Raw genomic sequence first — 24985 nt, forward strand, 5'->3', positions numbered from 1 at the left:
ACAGATTAGTGGACTGTTACTCAGACTAAACACCCTCTAAGACTCAAACTGTCAAAATGTTCTTGACAATGATGGTTTCTCTTGCTTGTTGGAAAATGGTTGCTTTGTCTCTTGAAAGCATCATGACCTCATGACCCACCCTTACCTTAGGAAATATTCAAGGTAATAAAACTTGTGTCAATTCTATTATACCTGATGATATAGGCAACTCATTTTAAAAATAGCAAGAGGCACAATGGTAACCACTTTGATCACCTGGTATTCTATTTTTGCATCATGTACCATGCCCATCCTTCTGTTCTGATTCTGTTTTGCTTAGTCACCTTTGGTTTTATTCTCTTCCAAAAAAAAGTAATAAGAACTGTGGGAGTAATAAAACCCAAAAAGTGTAATTGTTACTGTAAAAAAGACAGGAAAGGAAGGTGGACTAAGGGATATAACTGCAGGTATGTTCGAGTGTATAGGATGGAAAACCATATTACTGAGCTTTTGTTGGATCACTGAACAGAACTATTTCCAATCTCACTATATGAATGTCCACTTTATATGCTTTAATTTTATAATTTGAACAACTGTTTCTAAGAAGACAGTATGTAACCTATTAACTAGTGATTTCTTACTGTATATTTTTTCTTGAAATTCTGTATTTTACTGCTTTGTTTTTTATTTCCTTTCTTTTTTCTCTTTAAATAAAAAAATTAAATTAAAAAAATAAATAAATAAAATTTATGTCAGATCTGCTGCCTATAACCTCGACTCTAGCCCCTATGCAATGTTCTGATTCTATTGTAATAACTAATGTCTCTTACGCACTGAGTCAATGCCTGGAAGCCCCTACAAGATCTTGGTTTGCTTATACTTCAGGCTTATGCTTGTGTCATGCTTGATATATTTACTATACATACTAAACTATGTATTTTTTTGTTTTTGTCTTTTTCATTTTTATCGGTACCAGGGATCGAACTCACGACCGCCTGCTTGCAAGGCAGGTACTTATGCCGCTAAGCTAAATCCCCAGCCTTCTTTTTTTTTTTTACTCACAACCACGCACTTACAAGGCAGGCGCTTATGTCACTGAGCTAAATCCCCAGCCCCCTAAAACTATGTATTCTTACACATATATTTCCCCAAGTTTGCTGGTATTCTGACACTAGTGGAACAAAAACACTTAAATTTAGACTCTAACCTGTTTAGGACAGCTCGAACAGTCCCTATGTTAATACCAGTTTTGATGATACTAGGTCTGTCTGAAGCCACAGCATTGGGAGCTACAAGCTTAATAATTGATGACCAAAACTACCAAGAATTAAGTGCCCTAATAGACAAAGATTTGGCAACACTAGAACATTCTGTATCCAAATTTTTAAAATCTCAAGGGTCAAAAAAAAAAAAAAAAAAAATCTCAAGGGTCTCTGACAGAAATGGTTTTCCAAAACCATAGGGGCCTAGACTTATTATTCATAAAAAAGATGGTTTATGCGTAGCCTTAGGAGAGGCTTGCTGTTTCTACACCAATCACTCTGGAGTCACAGGAGATAACATAAACAAGCTTTAAAAAAAAAAAAAAAAAAAAGACTCCATATCCAGGAGCAACAACGACAATTTGTTCAAAACTGGTTCCGAAACCTGTTCGCACTGGCCCCCTGGCTGACCACCCTACTCTCAGCTCTAATAGGACCAATTGTTCTCTTTTTACTTGCCATAACCTTTGTGCCATACATTATGAAGTGCCTTCTAAACCACACCCAGGACCACTTCAAGCTGTTAAAATGTTTATACTTAGGCAAAAAGGATTTAACTAGTTATCTACATATGACTACACAACAGAGTCAAAGATTTGACTCAATGACCAAAAGAAGTGGGGAATGTGATAAGCTAAAAAATCCAAAAGGTGCTGTTCTTATTATAACCTATTCCCTTCCTGTAAAACTTGTGTAATTGCCAGTTAAGTTACAACCTTGTAACACACCCACCATGTAACCACTCTCTGCCTCCCTGGTTCCTGGAACTGCTTGTTCAGCCTCCCTGGTTCCTTTTATGGGGACAAACTGATCTAAGAGTGTGACCCCTCCCCTTTCAGCTTGCTACTTTATAACTCCCTGCAATCCCTGGGTTGGGCTCACACTTTCCTGCCTACTGTCAGGGCCAGTGTCACTACTGAGCTCAGGTAATAAAGTGCTTTTTAAAATTTTTTGGAGTCTGTCATTTTTCTCCCCATATGAGAACTCATGCAGGTTATTGCCTTGGGACCCAGGCCCTCAGCTGGTCTTCTAGGTCTTTAGTGCTGAGGACAGATTTCCTGTACTTTCTCTGTATTTGACTCCTTGGGTGATCACTGTAAATAATACTACAAATTATGTGTCCTGTATGTAATTATTCTCTTTACAACCCCCTGACTACAACAGACACTGACTACGCTTTGACTCTGCCTGTGGTTCTGAGAATGATAATCCTGCAGCTAGTGGTAAGAAACAAGGTTTTCAGAGCTCCATTCTATTTCCTCTCCATTCCATTGCAATGGAAAAAACATAGGCTCTGGATTTCTTTTTTTTTTTTTTTTTTTGTCTTTTTCCTTTTTATCAGTACTGGGGATTGAACTCACGACTGCCTGCTTGCAAGGCAGGCGCTTATGCCGCTGAGCTAAATCCCCAGGCCCCAGGCTCTGGATTTCAACTCAGGCCTCCCTGGCTAGCTGTGTGGGCTGGGTGCTCAATATGGTCAGCTCTCACTCAATTCCTTCATCTGTAAAGGGACTTGAGAGTCATTATTCAGCAGTATGGCTGTTAAACAGTATAACAGAGCATACAGCACAGTGTCTGATACAAAGTAGAGTTTCAAGACAATTAAATTCATTATTAATGATTACTAGGAGAAAATCTAAACAAAAGACAGATAAACAAAAACAGTGGGGGTTTCATCCCATACAAGGTTGTCTCCCTTGGAGCCCAGCTTTCCTGAGTAACGAGTCTCCACACACCTGGACTACACACTTGTTCAATGGTTATAGACACATGTCCACTGACACTTTTAATCAAGGCTGGCTGGCTCTCTATTAGAATGAGCTGACAAAAGCAAGCAGACACTCCAGAGCACAGCTTACTGATGACTTGAGCCTATCTCCAAATTTTTGCTACTGCTCTCTTCTACGTCTAAGGGAAAGTCAGGTAGAGCAAAAGTACCCAGAACAAGTCTGATAGATTACTGGAACCACCCTGGGCAAGGCAGCTAGCACTGACAGAATAAAGGTCCTAAGACTTCCTTTTTTCTCTCTTCTTTTAAAATAATAACTGGGATAATGAAGTACCCCTCTTCTTCCATTGTGGAAGCCTAAGTGGCTCTGCTACAACCTCGGTTGCTCTGCAAGCAACAGGTCCTGAGAGATCCCTGGGGAGGAAGGTACACACCCCAGAAGCCAGGAAATAAAGTTCTTGACATTCAGGATGTAGCTACAGATTTCTCTCAAGAGGAGCAGGAATGCCTGGACCTTACTCAGCAAAATTTGTATAAGGATGTGGTATTAAAGAACCTTGCTTGAAGAAGAAACCAGAGGGGCTGGGGATTTAGCTCAGTGGCATAAGCGCTTGCGTAGCAAGTGTAAGGTCCCGAGTTCAATCCCTGGTACTGCAAAAAAACAAAAACAAAAACAAAAAAAGAAGAAACCAGAGAACAAAAATGAAGATGTGAATGGCTGGCACTCAACAGCTGTCATAATACCTGGACCAAACCACAAAGCCAGAATATTTGCACAGGATGATGAGATCTATTAACAAGAGTGGCTCGGCAATTCCTAGGACATGCTAACCATGATCAATTGCATGTCCAAGTCTCACACATCTTTTGGAACAGCACCCCTGAACATTACTGGGCAGTAGCCCATCCCAGCAAATCCATAAAAGCTTGCTGCTTTCTTTGTTCTGAGAACAGCCTAATCCCCCTTTAATTGATAATGGGTAGCTCTCTTCAGCTGAAGCCCCTCTTCGCCCATTATCTGTGTATATAAAAAATACCTGATTTCCTGACAATAAGCACAATGAACTTTCCCTATAGTCTGCTCTTAATCACAATTTCACACACTGACTCTCAGCCACACAGCACAGTCTCAGATGGAGATAGATCAAGAGTTTACCTTTCCTTTCCCCTGCTGTCTCTATGCTTCCAAATAATGTCAGGCCCTTCTAATGGAACTAAAATAAAGACAAAGGTAAGACTTTTAGTCTATAGCTCCAAAAAGACTTCCAGCAAATACCAACCCATATTCTGAGCCACTGTGAATTATAAATATGTCACATTTATACCCTAAGATTAAAAAAAAAAAAATAGTGTACAAAAGGGCTGGGGATCTAGCTCAGTGCCTGGCACTGCCTGGCAAGCACAAGGTCCTGAGTTCAATTCCCAGTACCAAAAAAAAGTACATTTATACCCTAGAAACAAGTACAATACAAAGATATTTTAGCAATAACCTCAGTTTTCCAAGCATACTGGGCACTATATTTTGGAACCCAACATATGAAAAGTCTCTTAGGAGGTTGAGATTCTGTTGACTATCAGTAGATAGGGGCTTTCCACATCTGAGGTTCAGACAGCACAATTATTAAAAAAAAAAGAAGAAGTTTTCCTGAGAAATACGCCGTGAAAGAAAAGGAGTGGTACACACCTGTAATCCCAGCACTCAGGAGGACTAGGCAGGAGGATCACTGCAAGTGCAAGACCAGCCTGGGCTACAAAGTCAAGGCTCAAGTTCAGCCCAAACTACATATGGAGACCTTATCTCAAAAAGACCAAAAAAAAAAAGAATATTGTGCTGGACAACTTGAAACACAAATTACAACAATTATTATAATTACAATTAAAATAGGTAACAGGGTATTTCTTAAACTTAATTGAGGGACCCCAAGAAAACAGCACTTACTTACAGAAATACTTGATGGCAATAAGAGGATGGGTCACCAAGCACAGAACTTGCCTACCACATTGGCAATGACTGTGCCTTCCAGGTAAGTCAGCAACTGTGACATTATATTTTTAACACGCCTAGGAGCCCAAGATTATTTATAATACAAGAGTTTTAAAAACTTGAAAGAGAGATGAATTTTAAAACATACACATTTACATACGTGGGCAGAAACACAAAAATCAGATACCACTCAACACAGCTCCAAGAGCCATAACTCATGAGTTTCACAATCTCACCCAACACCCAGAGAAAATCCAGGCGCCTTCTCAAGAGATAGTGGGAGGCTGGGTAGGTAGCCAAGAAACAAAGAAACCTAAACTCAGCACTTGGCAGGACAATTAAGGAGCAGAGGGTTTTAAATGCATTGTTTCTGACTCTAAATATGTCTACATTTATTACCAATTTGGGATCAGAAACTACATTTAGTTCTGCCATGACCATGCGCTAAAAATATTAAGCAGAGTATTGCCTAGGAAACAGTAGTCCTCCGTGCTGCAGCAGCCTCGTTTCACAGCCACCTCAGCTCCAGTCCCAGGGCTCCCCATCAGGATGATGAGAGCCTGTTTATGAGCAGAACTGCCACTCTCTGGCTAAGGCCTCATTTGCATCTCAGAAGGCACCAAAAGAAACCAGATCCAGGGGCTGCCCAACTTCCTCAGGCCTCCCAGGGCTGTCTTTAGAGGCCCATGAAGCGTTATTTCTGCTTGACAGATCTATAACAACTAGAACCCACCTGACTGGGAGCTCCACGAGGTTAAGTACAATTGTGTGACTAAGCCAATGCTATACCCTCATTATTCAGAACTGCGCCTGGCACGCAAAAAATATCACTTGCTATATATGGTAGTGTAGACCTGTAAACCCAGTTCTCTGAATGACTGAGGCATGAGGAAACCAAATTTCAGTCCAGCCTGGTCAACTCAGCACTTAGCAAGACCCTGTCTCAAAACTTTAAAAAAAAGTAATTAAACTGAGTGAGGGCTCAGTGTGTAGGCTGGGTTCAGTCCTCAGTACTACAAAAAAATAAATATACAGACATAGATATAATCTATACTAGGCATGGTAGTTCCTGCCTGTAATCCCAGTACTACTGGAGGCTGAGGCAGGAAGTCTGCAAATTCAAGCCTAGATTGGACAATTTAGTAACTTTTTTCCCAATAAATAAAAGCAATACTCTAAAAAAAAAAAAAAAGTCATATAAAACAGCACAACTGGAGCCTGGCATGGTGACACATATCTATCTCAGCACTTGGGAGGCTGAGGATTGCCACAAGCTCAGGACCAGCCTTGGTGACAGTGATCACATTCAATATCAGCCTAAACTGATACTAAAACCTATTTCAAAAAAATAGGATAAATAAAAACAGCATAATTGGAACTGATGCTGCCATTAAAAAAGGTTTTAAAAAATGGATTGCAGATACATGAAAACAGGAACATAAAATATTTTTAATAGTACATGTTTGTAGTACACCTTGATTACCATCATTGTGGAAAGCAGGTACATGTACATAATGTATCTTAATTTTTTTATTCCTCTTCTCCTCCCTTCCCTGCATCCTCCATTTCAACATAGGAAGCACAAAAACACAATGGCACACATATATAAATTACTGCATCAAAAAAGGTAAATGTGACTACTTTTGTGATCACCTGGGAACTTTAAATTGTGGAAAGCTATGCTCAGTGGAGTCTTTTGTCTTGAAATGTTAGATATGAGAATATACTTTGTGTTTGGTGCTAAGAATTAAACTCATAGTCTCAAACATGCTAGACAACTGGTCTACCACTGAGCTATATTCCTAGCCCAAAACAAATTATTATTTTCAACATACACCCACTCCCTTTTCAGCTGACTTGTTCTGATCTCTTGGCTGGCCTAGAAGCCTTGTTCCTATTAAGTGAGCCTGGGGCTAGACATCTATCCATTAGCCCAAGGAAACAGAGAACACACAAGAAAAGCCAATCTTAAAGTCCAGCTCATTAACTTGACCCTGTTGGCGAGGGAAGTTTCCTGTCTAGCTCCTCAGAAGATGGCAAAGATAAAACTGTCAAGACAAAAGGTATAGAAAAAGTTGGTCACACCAGAGCTTCAAATAGGCACCCGCAGGTCAGGGAGCCCAGGACTCACAGGACAGCAAAGCCTTCTCAAACTCTTCCAAAAACAGAAAACACAGGAATATTTCCTAATGTGTTCTATGATACCAGTGTTATTCTGATACTAAAACTAGGAAAAAGACACAAGAAATATTGCAGGCCAATATTACTCAAGAACATACATGCAAAATACTGTGAACAAAATGTTATCAAACTGAATTCAACAACATATTAAAAGGATCATACAATATGACCAAGTGGTACTCATCCCAGGAATACAAGGGTGGCTCAACAAGAAAATCAATGTAGTATACATATTACTAGAATGAAGTTTTTTGTTTTTATTTGTTTGTCTTCATTTTTGTTTTTGTTTGGTTTGCTTTGTTTTTTGAGACAGGGTCTCACTATAGAGTTCAACCTGGTCTGGGCTGGCCTTGAAACTGCACTGATCATCTTGCCTCTGCTTCTTGAATGCTGGGGTCACAGATGTGTATTGCCATACTTTTTTTTTTTTTTTTTTGAGGAAAAATGAATAGTTTTAATCACAGAATAAAATACGCTTAGCTCCACTGATAAAGAAAAGGTATTTTTAAAAATCCAATACTTTTTTAGTGATAAAAACACTAAATAAGCCTGGAAAAGAGAGTATCTTCAACATAATAAAGGACATACATGAAAAACTTGTGGCTAGAATCATATCTAATAGTGAATGACTAAAAGTTTTTCTCCTAAGACCAAGAATAATAAAAGATACCTGGGCACAGTGACGCAAGCTTGTAATCCCAGCATTCTGGATGCAGAAGCAGGAGGAGTCAAAGACATCCTGAAATATATAGTGAGACCTTGTCTCAGAAAAACGCAAAAGGAAATAAAAAAGATAAAAGATGCATACATTTACCATTTCCATAACACACTACGACAGTTTCAGCTGGAGCAATTGGGAAAAAGGGCAGGGGGTGCATATTGGAAAGGAAAAAGTAAAACTTTCTTTGTGTAGGTAACACAATTTTATATGCAGAAAGCACTAAAGAATAAATAAACAAAGCCAGACATGGTGGCATAGGCCTGTAATCCCAGCACTCTCGAGGCTGAGGCAGGAGGATCACTGCAAGTTCAAGGTCAGCCTGGGCCACAAAGTGAGTTCAAGGTCAGCCTAATCTTCATTGAGACTCTGCCTCAAAAAGACAAAAAAATAAATAAATAGCAAAGTTACAGAATATAACATCAATATTCAAAATTAGTTGTATTTCTATATAACAATAATAAATAATCTGAAAATAAATTTAAGGAGGCAATTTTATTTAGAATAATTTCAAGCAACTAGGCATTGTGGTCCATGCCTATAAATCCTAATACTCTGAAAAGATAACAAGTTTGACCCCATTCTGAGCAATTTAACAACAACAAAAATTTAGCCTACAATACTAGCACTCTGGAATACTGAAGCAGGAGGATCATGAGATCAGGCCAAGTCTCAGCAACTTAGTGATTTAACAAGACCTTGTCCAAAATAAAAAACGGAAAAAAAAGGGCTGGGAATGTAGATCAGTACAAAGATATGGGTTTCAATCTTCAATATGACTGACAGGTAGACAGATAAAAGACTGATGGATAGATGGATATAGGAAGGCAAGAAGGCAGGCAGGAAGGAAAGAAGGAAGAAAGCAAATCAAGCTAGAAATGGGGTTAAGACAGGACTGTGAGTTCAAGAGCAGGCCAGCTACGTAGCATTTTCAAGGTTAACCTAGACTACATGGCAAGACCCTCTCTCTCTCTCAATCAACCAACCAACCCAAGAAATTCAGGGGGGATAAGGATCAAAACATACACATTTCAGACATGGTGGTACACTCCAGTAATCCCAGCACTCGGGAGGCTGAGGCATGAGGATTGCAGCCCAGCTCATACTCGAAATAATTGTGAAAAAGGACAAAGTTAGAGAATCAAGAGCAAATTCTGATTTCTAAACTTACCACAAAGCTAGAATAATCAAAAGTATAATATCGACATAAGGATAAAACATAAACCAATGAGGGGTAGGGGATATAGCTCCGTGGCACAAACACCTGTGTGGCAAGCATGAGGTCATGCATTTGATCCCCAGTATAAAATAAATAGACAAACAAACAAACACCAATGGAATAAAATTGAGTGGTCAGAATTACACTCTAACATCTACAATGGATTTGTGTGTATGTAATACTTGCAGGTATTAATGCAGATTGAACATGCCAAGGGAGCACTCTACCTCCAAGCTATATCCTTAATCTTTTTTAAAATTTTGAGATACTGTCTTGCTAAATTGCCCAGGCTGGCCTCAAATTTGTAGTCCTCCTGCCTCAATCTTCCTAGTAGCTACAATCTGTTTGTTTGTATGTTTGTTTGTGACAAGGTTTCACTTTATATAGTGTAGGCTGGCCTTGAATGCAGGGTGATCCTTTTGCCTAAACTTTCTGAGCACTAGGATTACAGTCAACTGATTTTTTTTTTTTTTTTCTTTTTGAGACAGAGTCTTGTTATGCAGTTCAGGTAGGCCTTGAGCTCATTTTGTAGCCCAGGTTGGTCTCAAGCTCACAACAATCCTCCTGCCTCAACCTCCCAAACTCTGAGACGACAGGTGTGCTCTACCACGCCTGCTCAGTCAATCAATTTTTTGCAAGTATACCTTTGACTAAAAATGGATCAAAGACCTAAAAGCTGAAAGACAAAATTATAAAATTCTTAGAACAAGACGTAAGGGCAAACTTTTAAGACTTTGATTTGGCAATGATTTCTTAAATATGTCACCAAACTCACAGGTGATAAAAGAAAAAAAAAACAAACAGATAAACTGACCTTCAATAAAATTTAAAATTTTGAAGGCAGGCATGATGGGTGTAATCCTAGCATTTGCCAGTAATCCTAGCATTTGGAAGGCTGAGGCAGGAGGATTGAAGGAAATTTGAGGTCAGTTTGGGCTACATAGTTACATAGTAAATTCAAAACTAGCCTCAATTACATAAAAAGATTCTGTCTTGAGAAGAAAACATACATAAATTAAAGTAAAAATGATCAGCCAAGTGTGGTGGCTCTACACTGAACTTGTGTTTGTCCTATAATCCAGTACACTTCGAGGCTGACGCAGGACAATAGCAAGGCAGAGACCTGCATGGGTAACTTAGCAAACTAACAAGACTCAGTCTCAAATTCTTTTTTAAAAAAGTAGTAGATACAGAATTTGTTTGGGACGATTAAAAAAAAGATTCAGTGGTGATGGTTACCTTGTTAATCTAATTAATGCTACTGAATTCTATCCTTTAAAATAGGCAGAATGACAAATTTTATGCTGTATGAAATCTACCACACTAAAAATTTTTAAAGTAATGTAATGTGTCTATTCTCTAATAACTGCTAAAACTGGATACTGGGTACATGGTAACACTGTATTGTTCTCTCATCTGAAAAGTTAAGAAATAAAAATGATGTTTTCTGTAGTTTTTTGGTAGACATTCTTTTGTCCAAGTAAAGAAGTTCCTAACTTTTTTTCTAAACTGTTAAGGAGGTTTTATCATGAATGAATATTATATTTTATCATGTGATTCTCTACATCTACAAAATGATTGCATAATTTTACCTTTAACCCATTAATGTGGCAAATTTTGTCAGTACATTCTCTAAAGTGAATGTACCTTTTAAGACACTTTAGCTACTAGGATAAGCCCCACTTGGTCAGATGCTTAATTTTATGCCCTGTTAGATTTTACTTGCCATGTTTTGTTGTTCCTTCATATATTCCCATAATTCTCTGTTCATTTATCACGAGAGCCACAAAACTCTTACTATAAATATGAACTCCCTCAGGGCATAGACTCATCTACTATTCTATTCCTAGTTAGTGTAAGTCTAACACATAGCAAACATGGCTGATGAGCAAATAAGTAAATGAAACTGTAAGTGGAAAGATGAAAAGGTGGACAAATGAACACCTTAATGCAGAAAAATGACATAGGCAAACACAGAGGAGCTCTTTGAGACAGAGAAACACTCAAAAGGGTCATCAACCACTCCATAAAGGTATGTGCTCTGTCTGTAACAACTCAGTTTGTCTGCAGCTCTATAAACCAACTCCTGCGTATTCCACTGGCCCTCTTTACCCAATGAGCAACATTCCACAGTTTAGTGCCTACCTGCAGCCTACATAATGCAGCCCTCAAAGCACAAAACACCTCCAACTTCAGGTCCTATGTTGTCACTGAGGATGAGTGTAGCATTACTTTTGAACTTAAAGTGTTCCTCTCAGAGTTTATTCCCAACAATCAAAACGCCCTCAACCCAATCCTGATTGGCACAGAAAGAGCCTATGCTATTAACAATTCACTGCATCAGCAGAACAGAGGAGGAGAGTAATCAGCAAGAGAAGCAGCTGAATTATTTCAGCAGCTGTAAATTATGTGTTCTTTCCTATTCTCTTCCAAGTCCACATCAACTGTGCCCCACGCCTCCACACTGAACTTTGTCAAGTATCTATGTCAACCACAGTAACCAAGAAGTTCAAGAAGCAATATTAAAAAGCACTAATTAACTGATATTTAAATAACTGTGTTTAATGTCAACAAAAATCACACTTTAACTTTAAACATCCCATAGTCTATCAGTTGTCTAATTAAATTCCTTAAGATCTTGGATACTGGCACAGAACACTGCCCTGAAGAGCTATTCCTAGGCCCTGGCCTTAGCAGGATGTAGAAGAGGGGTGGCCCATATCCCCAGGGAAGTGACAGGAGAGCCCTGATTTTCTTCTAGAGTCTCCTAATGAGGGAGCTTCTCTTCACAGCTCTGCTGGTCTCCACAGGGCAGCAATAACATGACAAATAAATACGTTCTGAGCATGGAAAAGTGCCAAACTGAGATATAATTTATTTTTTAAAGTGAAATTTTAAAATTTTTTTTTTAAAAGACACATATAAACCCAAGAGAGTTATTCTTCCCATCTGGTATCTGTTCTTCTTTAGAGTGGTATATCACACAATATTCAGGCATGTGTACAGAGGATATACTACAGGATTGATGACAGCAGGTAGGGTCCGGGGGCCATGCAAGATGCCACCAACCAAATCCCAGCCTGCCAGGAGTCATCAGCCTGCAACTGACAGGGGTATAGCTCAGCCAACAGCAGTATTCTAGACTGGAACTTTTCAAAGGGACTCAGTTCCAGTGAGTGAGTTTGTGACGGGGATGCCAGCAGAGCCCAGAATTCTTTCCTGCTACAGTAAGCTCCATAGGGACAGCTTGCCAGTTACCTTGCATACCGAACCAGATTTGCTGAAAAGGAGTGACATGCCACCTACCTGCCCAAGTAAATGTCCTGGGAACATTCTTTCCAACCAACTCCAGGCAGAGCACATCTGGCCAAGGATCAGCAAGCATTGGGAACCTCCTACTTTTGGACAGTAGTAGCCCTGAATGCAATCGTACTGTGTCATGAGTAAGGCACCATCATTTTAAGAGCAACAAGCATGTGAGAGACACCAAGTGGCCCACATTTGCTTATCCTCATAGCAGAGGCCAAATTCATTCTATTTTCCATTCAGATTGACTACCTCATGTGTAGTTGGTCTTATCTTTCTTTTGGTCACTCTGTTCTTCTCTATGCCCTCCTCTGTTCTGCCTAAAGAGCTTGCCCTCCTAAACTAGGAGAGAATTCTTTTCCACGTATTCCATTCTGTCTCTTACGACTCAAAGATACCTCTTGTGGCAGCTCTCCTTAAGACAGTCACAGTAGCCCCTGGCAATGCAACAGAAAACACTAGGTAGGGGACATTCAATCAACAACCAGGAACAAGCCCTGGCTTCAAAGAAGTCAGATGTTTGGGTTGTAGCTCACAGGAATGTGGAGAACATCCAAAAACAAAACAAAAATAAAATCCAAGAATACTATGCCTACACAGCCTAGACACACTGTTGATTTGCTACCTGCCGTTCCGTACCCACACCAAAGCTATTTCAACCCCAAGTGAGTAGTTAACAGTCATATCAGTCTAGAAAAAAGTATTTCTTGCAAAGATCTTGTTCACCCTCCCATATAAGATTATCAAAAGAGCAAAAACTCATTCACTATGAAAAGAGTAATAAATCCATACTGTCACTAAGGAACAAATATCAGGTGGCATCCCATCACATCCAGTTGAAGATTACATATTCTTCCATACATATTTGTTGAAACCTACTCCATCTCAGATCTGTGCCAGGTGGTTGAGGTACAAAAAAGAAGTTGAAAAGGGTCTTGACTCCAAGAGTTTATAGGAGAGTCACAGACAGATGAGCAAATCATTAGTTACAGTTTAATTTTGCATTAAAGAGCCCTGGCAGAGATGATCCTGAGGCAGGAGAGGAGACATATCCTTCAGGGGGTAGGGTCAAGGAGGACTTCCTAGAAGAGGTGAACTGTGAAGATTAAGAGAAGGAAGGGGATTAACCAAACAATGACAATGAGAAAGGTGTATCAGGCAGAGGCCTGGAGGCACAAAACTAGGAATATGCATTTATTTCAACAAATATATGTAGGACCAAAGGACCCATGGGCAGTAACCTTATGGTGGTAGACAAGGACGCTCTTTGCCAGCCATGTTAGGTTTCAAACCCACAGCTCACTGTACTGTCTTAACAAATCTCTGGAACCTCACTCCTTTTCAGAATTGCACAATGGTGAAGAAGAGACAAGAAAGGCAAAATAGAAAGCTGGCAAATTTATAAAACAGCTTTCTTTTTTTTTTTTTTTTTTTGTCTTTTTCTTTTTAATCAGTACCAGGGATCGAACTCACGACTGCCTGCTTGCAAGGCAGGCGCTTATGCCGCTGAGCTAAATCCCCAGCCCCTATATTTCTAACAGGGCATGGTGGCACACATTTGTAATCCCAGCTCTCAAGAATCTGCAGCGAGTTCAAGGCCAACCTAGACTACATAGCAAGACCTTGCCTCAAACACACACACAGAGCTTTCTGGAGAAGTGGTTCACCATAATTGTTGAATTCTGCTCATTAGCTACCCTGCAGTTCAATGATTTACATGCTTTGTTTTGCTTTGCTTTGATTTTCTCTTCTTTTCTTTTCGAGACAGGGTCACCCATAGTGAGTCCAAGCATGTAGCCCAGGTTAGCCTCAACTTGAAGCAATCCTGCTGCCTCACTCTCCCAAGTGCTGGGATTACAGGCATGTGCCACTATGCCCAGCCTCAATGATCTACACTTGCAAACACTCTATTTCTGTCTTCCTTAATAGAATTCAGTAAGCAGAATCTGGAATTGGATTGTAATCCATCCACAGTAGTCCACCCCATGGGCAACCTGAACAAGAAAACAGCCTAAGAGTCTAGAAGTGCCACCCTTTCCCAGAGAATATCCCTGATATGGTCTCCTCTTATGTGTTTCACATTCAATAAGTGGGTCCCTGATTTACCCTTCACGTGCCTAATCCTCTTCTAGAACTACCTTGCTCTCCTGCCCAAGCATAAACTAGGAGCTTTCATATTTCCCTCCCCCTTGTCTTCCTTTCCCTCTAGCTGCTGCCCATCTATAATCAATTATCAATTTCAACTGCTAAATTTTTCCCTGCCCCAGTGTTCCTACTTACATGCCCAAATTGTTAATAGCCACCTTACTTCCTATGCAAAGGCAACCCTCACAGGCTTTCAATGAGCTGAACCCAAAAAATCACTACAATGCATAAACAACAGGCACACAGTTTTAATGGAGTTCTTATCTGCTTAGCCCAGGGTTCCTGGAATACCCAACAACTAGTCTCCCAAGCTCCTATAAAAATTCCCACTGGGCCAGCGATATAGTTCAATCACATAAGCACCTGCCTGGCAAGCGCAAGGTCCTGAGTTTGATTCCTGGTACAGAAGAAAAATTCTGACTAATGCCAGATGAAAACAGACACTTAGAAATTCCAGTCAATAGCAGCAGAAGAAGTTAGAAAGTGGGCTACAGGGGCAGTCTGTGGCCCACATAAGTCTCTGGAGATGTCAATGGGTTTGGGAGCCCAGAGCCTGGGGCCTATAACTATGGGACTCAAATCTCTGGTAAGGCAAGCTTGGTTCCCCACAGCCCACCACTCACTTCCCATGAAGACAGACTACAAGAACAGCCATTGAATTGAGAAGTCCTCATCTCTATACCCTCCACTACCCTCCCCTGCCACAAGAAAAATCATTTGGTGGAATCATTTGCATCCACTAAAGCAGGCTGCATAAGGCAATTTTAGGCAAAGGATGTTGGTGTTAACAGTACCTTGAAGCTCTGTTTTACAAATCAAAGATAGACAGACAGACAGACAGACAGATATTGAAGAGAAGGAAAGATCTTATCATGCCTCCCAGCCTCAATTCAATGGAAACATTCCCTTCATTCCATTTCCTACTATTGGCCCTCACAGCAGCACAGAGGAATAAATGTCTGTTGAACAAATAAATGAAGAAATGAACAAAAAGTAGACTGAGAAGCTAGAGAAGGTGGCAACAGAAAAGAAGGAAGGCCTCACTCTGAAACCATTTCATTCCCTGGATACCCTTGAGCACCTAATATGTACTATGTACCAGCGCAAAATGTACAGAACACACAGGTGTGCACAACTGTGAAAGAAACGAGGAAGCAGAGAAGCACTCTCCCTCATCTCCCTGGCATGGCATCTTTCCAAATGCTGCTCTAACTGTGCCTCCTGTTTTCCTGACTTTAAAGCCATGCCTAAGAGCAACACATGCAAATAAAAACTTCACTTTGTGTTGCACCCAGTACTTTGGGGCCTTGTGGTTTCTTTTCAAGAAAAAGCCTGTCACTCATCTCCTTGATTAAAAATTGATTTAATTTGGTTTTCATTAGGTAGGTACAAGGGGAAAACATAGATTCACAGAGATAATGTGCCCAGCAACAGGACTGTGATGAGCTACAGTGACTGCACAGTTGGGTCTCAACCCACTGCTGATGAAAGAAAATTAAAAAGCTCACAACGAGGAGCTTAAGCTCCAGCCAAAAGGAATTATCTTCCCACAAGCATCTCTGTCGGATTTTTGGTTAATGGAAAAAAACTTTTAAAAGGAAAGGAAAGGAAACCCTAAGGATATTTAACATAAAACTTACACTTTCTATATTTTTTCAAATTCCCTTGCAGGGAGAAGCAGCAAAGAGGTCTTTATTTCTCAGCCTTACTTTTTAAAACTTTTCATGTTGATATGACATTGTCATAAAAATTTTTCAATTTTTAGAGAGCATGGAGCGGAGGAAGGCACCGTGGCTGAGGAATTTTAAGCTGGTGTGCAGGGCTCTGCACAGAAAGCTGAGAGAGCTGCCAAAGAAGGGGGAATGAGGAACTGCACACTACCCAGCTCGCCTGCCTTGGGCTGTGGGACTAAGATCAAACACCAGGCACGCGGGCCTGAGGCAGGTCACACTCTCCCAAGTGTCAAACTCTCACTTTGGGACTGTGAGCTGGAGCTAATGGGTAGGCTTTACTACAACGTCCAAGGAGTCTGAGATACAAGATCAGCAAATTGCAGTACAAGTGTACACCTTGATTAAATGTTAGAGATTATTCTGTACCCAGAGCTTGAATTTGACCCATCCTCCCCTGCTAGAAACTATTTAATGATTTTCCAGGACCCTCAGAATAAAGGCCAAATCCTTTACCCAAACCCCTCCACCATCAGAGCCGAATCGGTATCCAAGCTTCTTTCTCTCTCCTCACCTTGTCTACAGCTGCCTGCACAACATTTTCCTACTGCTCTAAGATATTTTGCCTCCCACCTCCAGGCTTTTGCACATCATTCCCTGTGCTTGGAATGCCATTTCCTTTCCTCTTTATCTGACAAATTCCTACTCATCTGAAAGGTTTCAGTTTAAAAGATACTTCCTCTAGATCTTCCCCAACCCTCCACACAGAAAAGATTCAGTGCTGCCAAAGTGCTGCCAAAGCATTCATTCACCCTCCTGTGGTCACAGCACCTACTATACCTTTTTCTTTTTCTTTTTCTTTTAATAATGAGTAATGATCCAAGGCCTTCACATTAAGCTACATTCCCAGTCTTTTTTTTTGAAACAAGCTCCTACTAAGCCTCTAAAAGTGGCCCAGGGTGGGCTCAAACCTCTGATCTTCTTGTCTTAGCCTTCCACAGTGCTAGAATTACAGGTGTATGCCACCATGCCTGGTTTATACTTTCTTATATAGCTGTTCTTCTCCCTAGACCAAAAGCATTGTAGAGAAAGGGACCGCGTCCATTGTGCGTTTACACAGAATGTACCTAACGGTCCCAACTAGCTTGACCCTAGAAATATTGAATAAATACTTGAGAGATGGCTTAGAGTCTGTCAGGCTCACATCTCAGTTCTTTCCTATTCACCTCCTAAAGCCACTTGCTGCCACTGCCACTAGCATTACACCCCCAATCCCTGCATAGCTGGCCCAGGCCTTAATGTTCATCAGTCATTTATTATACCACTTGTTACGTGATGAACAGTGGACAGTGTACAGGAACTGAGCTACAGAGACAACCTAGGCCCTTCTCCTGCCTTCTAGGGGACAAAAGGGGTATATTTACAGAATAATTACTACACAGTAAGAATCATAATGGGCAGACATAAGGAGTGTAGATGGTACAGAGAGTGAGGCCTCAGAATTAAGTCAATCTTCCCAGTGCTTCTCCATCCTGATGTCCAAGTCAACTGTAGCTTACCTCACTGCCACTGACAGAAACCCTTCTAGAACTCCTCAAGATCAGACTTCTTCAAGCTAGACTCCCATTATATTCAGATTACTTCAAATCCTTTCTATCTTCAGCCTTCTCACCTTCTTTAATTCTGTTCCCAGGCATCTCACTTACATATGTTACATCCCGGCCTCTACTCTATCCTAAGCCAACTTGTCCAGACTATTATTTTTCCATCTCCTCCCTCAACTGTCTTGGATGATCATTTGGTATTTATAAAACATCTACACTTACACCGAACATATGTAACAGTCCCCATCTACAACGAAGAAGACTCTCACAGGGGCAAAATTCCAGGAAAAAATCAAATGCAAAGTAATCTATAATCAACATAGCCTCCCCTCTTTACTGCTTCCTCTTGTAGAGCTAAGTGGCCCTTCAAGAAGATCTTCCTAATTCTGTTATGTTTCCAGGGTAGTTACAGCGCCCTCGTTTACTAGTATTTAGGCACTGACCCTGGGGCCTGAGCCTTAGATCTCTGAATGGTAAGACCACTTTATCCAGCCACACATCCATTTAATTAACAAGCACTGAGCATCTCTATAAGCCAAGAACCAGATCCCCTACAAGGACATGCACAGCGTCCTGTATATAACACTTACTTATTAATGTCTGTGACTGAACCTCTAGTAAGCAGATAAACAGGTAAGCTTTTCTGTGCCCTGCTCAGTAACACCCCAGTGAAAAACATTCTCCAGTGTACCTAGGTCAGACAATTCCCCCACCAAAATCTCTTAGTCATCTCAGCCCAAACCAGGGAGACACCTTTACCGAGTTATAAGAAGCTGACATAGCTCTTCCACCACTATGCCAAGGGAGCCAGAGAAATCAGTGTTATAAAATACTCTTTAATCAAGTGACTTGTCTCCTGTTAGTGTAGATTTAGGGGAAAAAACATTTCTCAAGGAACAAGAAATAAATGGAAGGGAAGAACAGAAATTAATGGGCATAGTAATTATCCCCCCAAGTTGCAAATGAGAACATTCCTCAGTTGAAGACAAGTATGAAAAACAAGATTAAGATGCTTCAGGGATGTGCTCATGAAACAGCAGGTAAAAGAACAGATAAAATATATTTACAGTATCTCGCTGGGGACACATACCTTATGGCTAATAGCTATCAGATACTAAATACCAGTGTAAAAATAATATTCTTCCCGCTTTCATTATGGAGTTACAATTATCCATGGGAAAGCAGTAACACAGCAAACCATCTTGAATGATAACTGGGAATAATTCCAGCTTTCAAGCTTATTTCTAAGTGTCTAGGCATAAGTGCTTAAACAGTCATGCTATTCCCAGAATTAATCTGTTCAGGCCACCATAAGAAAATACCATAGACTGGTGGCTTAAACAATAAAAAAATTTATTTTTCCAAAATTCTGGAGACTAGAAGTCCAAGCTCAAGATTCTACCCAATTCAGTTTCTAGTGAGTGCTCACATCATGACTTGCAGACAGTCACCTTTTCACAATGTCCTGTGTGACATGGCCTCTTCAATGTGTGCACATGAAGAGAGAACACTCGATTGCTCTTCTTATAGGGACACTAGCTCCACTCCTATGGCTCCTATGGCTCCTATGATTTTCTTACTCCAACAATAGCCAAACATAAGGTTAGGAATGCAATGTGTAAATTTGAGAGGGAGAACAAATATTTAGTCCATCTCACTTTCTGAAGGAAAAGATACGTTTCCAAAGACCAGTTTACAGACTGAGAAGGGAAAGGGGAAGACCAGATAAGAGGATGGTCTTGGGGATACCTGATGGCCATGGGAGGTGATGGACAAAGATTCTAGGTCAAAACAAGCCAACCTATGCATACAGGGAAACTGAACTAGCACAAATAAACTGTGTTTAACAAACAATTTCTCTACGTTTTACAGAAGATACTAAAACTACAACAGGTAATAGTAATGGAATATATCTATCTATAATACTGGATATCTACAAATAGATACCTGCCAAATGTTTACCATATAAGATTTTGTTGAAGTCTCATGAAATTCAGTACAGAAGACACTATTATATCTTTATTTTACAAATAAGGAAATAAGTTTACACTGGTGAAAGTCACTGGTCCAAGGTCACCCAGTATGGTATAGGCAGAATAATGGCTCCCCAAAACTAACAGGTCCTAATTCCTGGAATTTATAAAAGTTACCTCAGTGGGAAACAAAGAAAGAGACAAGAAGAGAGAGAGAGAGAGGGAGAGAGAGAGAGAGAGAGAAAGAGAGAGAGAGAATAAAGAAAGGAAATGCAAACACAACTACAGTAAATAAGAAAGGGAAGTCCAGGTGTGGTGCTGCATGCCTGCAATCCCAGCATTCAGGAGGCTGAGGGAGGAGGATTGCTAAATTCAAAACCAGCCTGAACTACATAGCAAAACCATGTCTCCAACACACACACACGGAGGGGAAGAGTTAAAGAGAGGAAAAGGGAATGGGAAAAAAGAAAAATCAATATGTATCATGACCAACTACAAATCCCCTATGATGAATGTTACTATGTATATCTAAAATGCACCAAATAAAATTAATTTTTAAAAAACTTTTTTAACGTTACCTTATAAAGGAGATTTTTGCAGATATGATTAAGGATTTCCAAATTATTATGCTCAATTATCCAGGTAGGCTCTAAATATAGTCACAAGTGTTCTTAATTTTTAAAAAATGCCAGAATTGGGGCTGGGGATTTAGCTCAGCAGCATAAGTACCTGCCTCGCAAGCAGGCGGTCGTGAGTTCGATCCCCGATACTGATAAAAAGAAAAAAAAAATGCCAGAATTCCAGTTATGGTAGTACACTCCTATAACCCCAACATTCTGAGGCTTAAGCACGACAGTTAGTTTGAAACTAAACTGGACTACATAGTGAGACTCTTATCTTAGAAAAAAAAAAATTAAAGTCTGTTGTAGTCAAGGGTTGTGCAGAGAATAATTAGAATCAGGACATGAAGTTTATAATAATATTTTTATGATGGCCACCCAGAGTTAACACAAAGAAATGCAGGAAATCTATCCACAACACTAAAGACATAGAATATTTAGCCAAGGGCCCGAATTCCACAGCAATGTCCCACATGAGTCCAGATGATGACTCAGAGCTCATGACAATGCCTGCCACAAGTCCAACTGGAGGTCTAGAACCCACAAGGACTCAAGACAGTCTCTTTTATGGATCCGTGCTGGGAAGGCCCAAAGCTTAGCAGTGGAAGCCAAGAAGTCTATGCTAGCGTGGTGAAGGAGACGTGCTGGTGGAATAAGGGTTCTACGCTGGAACCAAGAAGTCACACTCACAACAGAGACCAGGGCTGTCCAGAAAAGCACCACAGCCATTCTCAGCGACACCAAGGTCCGCTCCTACAACGACAAGCACATTGGAGTACACGCCAGGAAGCCAGCTTGATGAGTTCATCCTGGAGACCAAGCGGCACACATCTTCCCCTCCAGAGCCAGGAAGCAATGCACAATGTGAGGACCAGAGCTTCTCCAGGAGAACCAAACAGCAACTCGTAGGAGAACCCACAATGCATCGATGCCCAATGCAATAACGCATCAAAACATTCCTTCTCCACCTTTCTATTTATGCTGGCAACTTTCCTCAGATGGAGCATCTACGCTCAGTGCCATGCTGAAGTAATACAGCTGGCATTAAGTTGACCACCAGTTTTTAATCCATAACAAAGTCAAAAAAAAAGATTCCACCTCCAGAGCCGAAAGTGTGCGAGGTGATTTCCAGCCCACAGGGAAGCTTTGGTGCATCACTCCAAGCCAGGAAATGTAAGACAATGACAAAGCAAAAGAGCAAAATGCAATCTCAAACCTCCAGCCCATCCCAAGCAAGCCTAGGAGACATGGACATAGAAGAAAATGTAAGCCATACACCTGAAACTCCTGAAATGATAGCAAATGAAGTAAAGAAACAACTCTGGGAAGCTATAAAAGAACTCAGATCAGAAATACCTCCCAGGTAAAAGAAGAATTGAAAATGTAATGAAAGAAATGCTGAATACATCTAATGAAAACATAGCTAAAAATTAGAGAAACAATGCAAAAAGATGGAAACCTTGAATGAACAATGTAAGAAACAAACAGAATGCATCAGGCAGATTAAAAGAGACATGCAGGAAATCAAAAATCCTATTGAAAGTTGGCAAAACTGCCTCAATGAAAGTGAAGATAGACTTTCAGACATCGAAGACAAGATTGCAGTTAGTGAACAGGAAAGGAAAGATCTTTTAAAAATAACAAGGAATCAGAAAATAACAGTGTGGGGCTGGGGATTTAGCTCAGTGGCATAAGCGCCTGCTTGGCAAGCACACAGTCATGAGTTCAATCCCCAGTACTTCCCCTCCCCACCAAAAAAAAGAAAAGAACAAGCCATGTTGGAACTCAGGATGCTGGGAAACCAAGCAAGCAGCTTACCTCCCTGGTAAGCAGCTGTGGTGTGGCAGGCTACAGCTGCCCCCAGGAAACCAAGCAAGCAGCTCCCCTCCCTGGTTAAGTGGCTGTGGTGTGGCAGGCTACGGCCCCTCCACAGGGAGAACCACCAAGTGTCTCCTGAGGTCTACATCATATTGGAACTTAGGATGCTGGGAAACCAAGCAATCATCCTGCTTCCCTGTTAAGCAACAGTGAGCCTACTGGTGCATAGGATTAGAGTCAAACATTCCACTTCCCCCGCCCGTCCCCCCTTTAGCAAATGGGAACCAGAGATCTGAGCATCTCTTGGGAGGTTGACCATATAAAATATAGCAAATAAAGGGGATTTCCTTCTACCACCTTTTTGAAGGCAAATATTTTCACTACTGTTTTGCTTTATTCTGATTAATGGTATGGTTCTATTCAATGTTCTGTTAAATTCTATAATGTTCTGTACCTCGTTTTATTTTGCTATACATAATTGAAAGAACAACTATTGTGATGATAATGAGATGTACTGTGATACCTATTGCTGTTATCCCAGTAACTTGCTGTGAAGTTCTGTATCAATTTTACTACACTGTCTCAATTGGCTTTGTTCTGTCTTGTTCTTTTGTATTTTACTGCCTTCAAAATAATTTCTAAAAAAGAAAAGAACAATTCAACAGTTGCAAGGTGATTCAAAGAAAAACAACACAAGATTGATAGGTATGGGCTGCGGGTTAGCTCAATGGCATAAGCACCTACCTGGCAAACTCAAGGTTGTGAGTTCAATCCCTGGCACCAAAAAAAAAAAAAAAAAAAAAAAAAAAAAAAAGATTGAAAGGTATAAATGAAAAAGAAGGTGACAACACAAATCATACCAAGAGGCTATTTACTGAAGTAATAGCTGAAGGCTGAGGGTTTAGCTCAGCAGCACAAGCACCTGCCCAGCAAATATGAGATCATGAGTTTAATCCTTAGTACCAAGAAGTAATAGCTGAAAATTTCCCAAACATGAGAATGGAAACTGGAATACAAATAAATGAAGCATATAGAACTCCAAATAGCCACAACCAAAATAAAACTACACCCAGACATATAATAATCAACATCTTAGAAATCCAACACAAGAACAGAATATTAAAAGCTGTTAGAGAGAAGAGACAGGTCACCTATAAAGGAAAGCCTATCAGAATCACAGCAGACTTTTCAACACAAACAATAAAGTCAAGAAGAGCATGGAGTGAAGTATTTCAGATCCTAAAGGAAAATCACTTCCAACCCAGACTGATGTAACCTGCAAAACTGTCCTTCAAAATGGATTGAGAAAAAAGATACTTCTACAACAAAGAACAGCTTAAGAACTTCATGACCGGGGCAGGGGATTTAGCTCAGCGGCATAAGCACCTGCCTTGCAAGCAAGCAGTCATGAGTTCGATCCCTGGTACCGATAAAAACGAAAAAGACAAAAAAGAAAAAAAAAAAAAAGAACTTCATGACCACCAAACCAGCCCTGCAAAGAATACTAGAAGACATTCTACATAGACATAGGAAAAAAACTACTAAGCAAGGCAAACAATTAAACAGAGTGAAAAGGTAAAAAATCAAAATCAGAAAGATAACATGTGAAAAATAAACCAATATATATCAGTATTAACGTTAGTGTAAATGACCTCAATTCACCAATTAAAAGAAACAGACTGGCAGAATGGATCAAGAAACAACATTCAACCATATGCTGTCTACAAGAAACCCATCTGACCCAAAAGGAAACTCATAGACTGAAAGTCAAAGGGTAGAAAATAATACTTCATGCAATAGGAAACCTGCCCCCTCCAAAAAAAGTAGGGGTAGCTATTCTGTTTGCAGACAATGTGAACTTCAAACCAAGAATGAATCAAAGAGATAAAGAAGGTACTAATGAACATACTAATTAGGGGAAAACTTCAAGAGGAAGAGATACTAATGTTAAATATCTACGCACCAAATTTGAGAGCAATAAGCTACACAAAACAAATATTAAAAGAAATGAAAAATCAAATAAGCAATAACACAATTATAACAGGAGACCTTAACATGCTATTAACACAAAGGGACAGATCAACTAGACAGAAAATCAGCAAAGAAATAACAGAACTGAATCACATCTGTGAACAAATGGACTTGGTGGACATATACAAAGTGTTCCACCCAACAATATCAGAATATACATCCTTCTCAGCAGGACATGGAGCATTCTATAAAACAGATCATATACTAGCCCACAGAACATACTTAAGTAAATGCAAAAGCATTGAAATTATCCCATGCATGTTAATGGATCATAGCACCATAAAACTAGAAATTAATGATAAAAGAAACTATCAAAACCCCATAAACACATGGAAATTGAATAATACACTCCTGGGCAATCAGTGGGTGACAGAGGAAATTAAAGAAGAAATTAAACAATATCTACAAGCAAATGAAAATACAAATACAATTGACCAGAACCTGTAGGACGCAATGAAAGCAGTCCTCAGAGGAAAATTTATTGCAGTAAATTCCTAAATCAAGAAAACAGAACAAACACAAATAAACAACCTGATGCCACACCTCAAACATCTAGAAAAAGAAGAGCAAGTCAAGGCCAAAGCCAAAAGAAGAGAGGAAATTATAAAGATCAGAACAGAAATCAATGCAATAGATACTAAGAAAACATTACAAAGAATCAATAAATCAAGGAGTTGGTTCTTTGAAAGAATAAATAAAATTGATAGGTCCCTAGCCAACCTCATTTTAAAAAGGAAGAAAAAACT

At 40.0% G+C, this 24985-nt stretch overlaps 1 protein-coding gene across 7 annotated transcripts in view; it reads right to left on the reverse strand.

The window, feature by feature from the left end:
• Window positions 1-24985, reverse strand: part of Sil1 (SIL1 nucleotide exchange factor) — a 314976-nt gene that overhangs the window by 240923 nt on the left and 49068 nt on the right. The window contains exon 2 of one of the 7 annotated variants that reach the window (XM_013141125.3): window positions 7806-7874. The exons of the other annotated variants lie outside the window; for them this stretch is intronic. The gene's annotated coding sequence lies outside the window, so the exon portion shown is untranslated. The remainder of the gene's footprint in view (window positions 1-7805; window positions 7875-24985) is intronic. 7 annotated transcript variants of the gene reach the window in all.

Source organism: Cavia porcellus, unplaced genomic scaffold, assembly GCF_034190915.1.
Source record: "Cavia porcellus strain 051 isolate PalLab524CR breed Dunkin Hartley unplaced genomic scaffold, mCavPor4.1 scaffold_21, whole genome shotgun sequence".
Classification (NCBI taxonomy): Eukaryota; Metazoa; Chordata; class Mammalia; order Rodentia; family Caviidae; genus Cavia; species Cavia porcellus.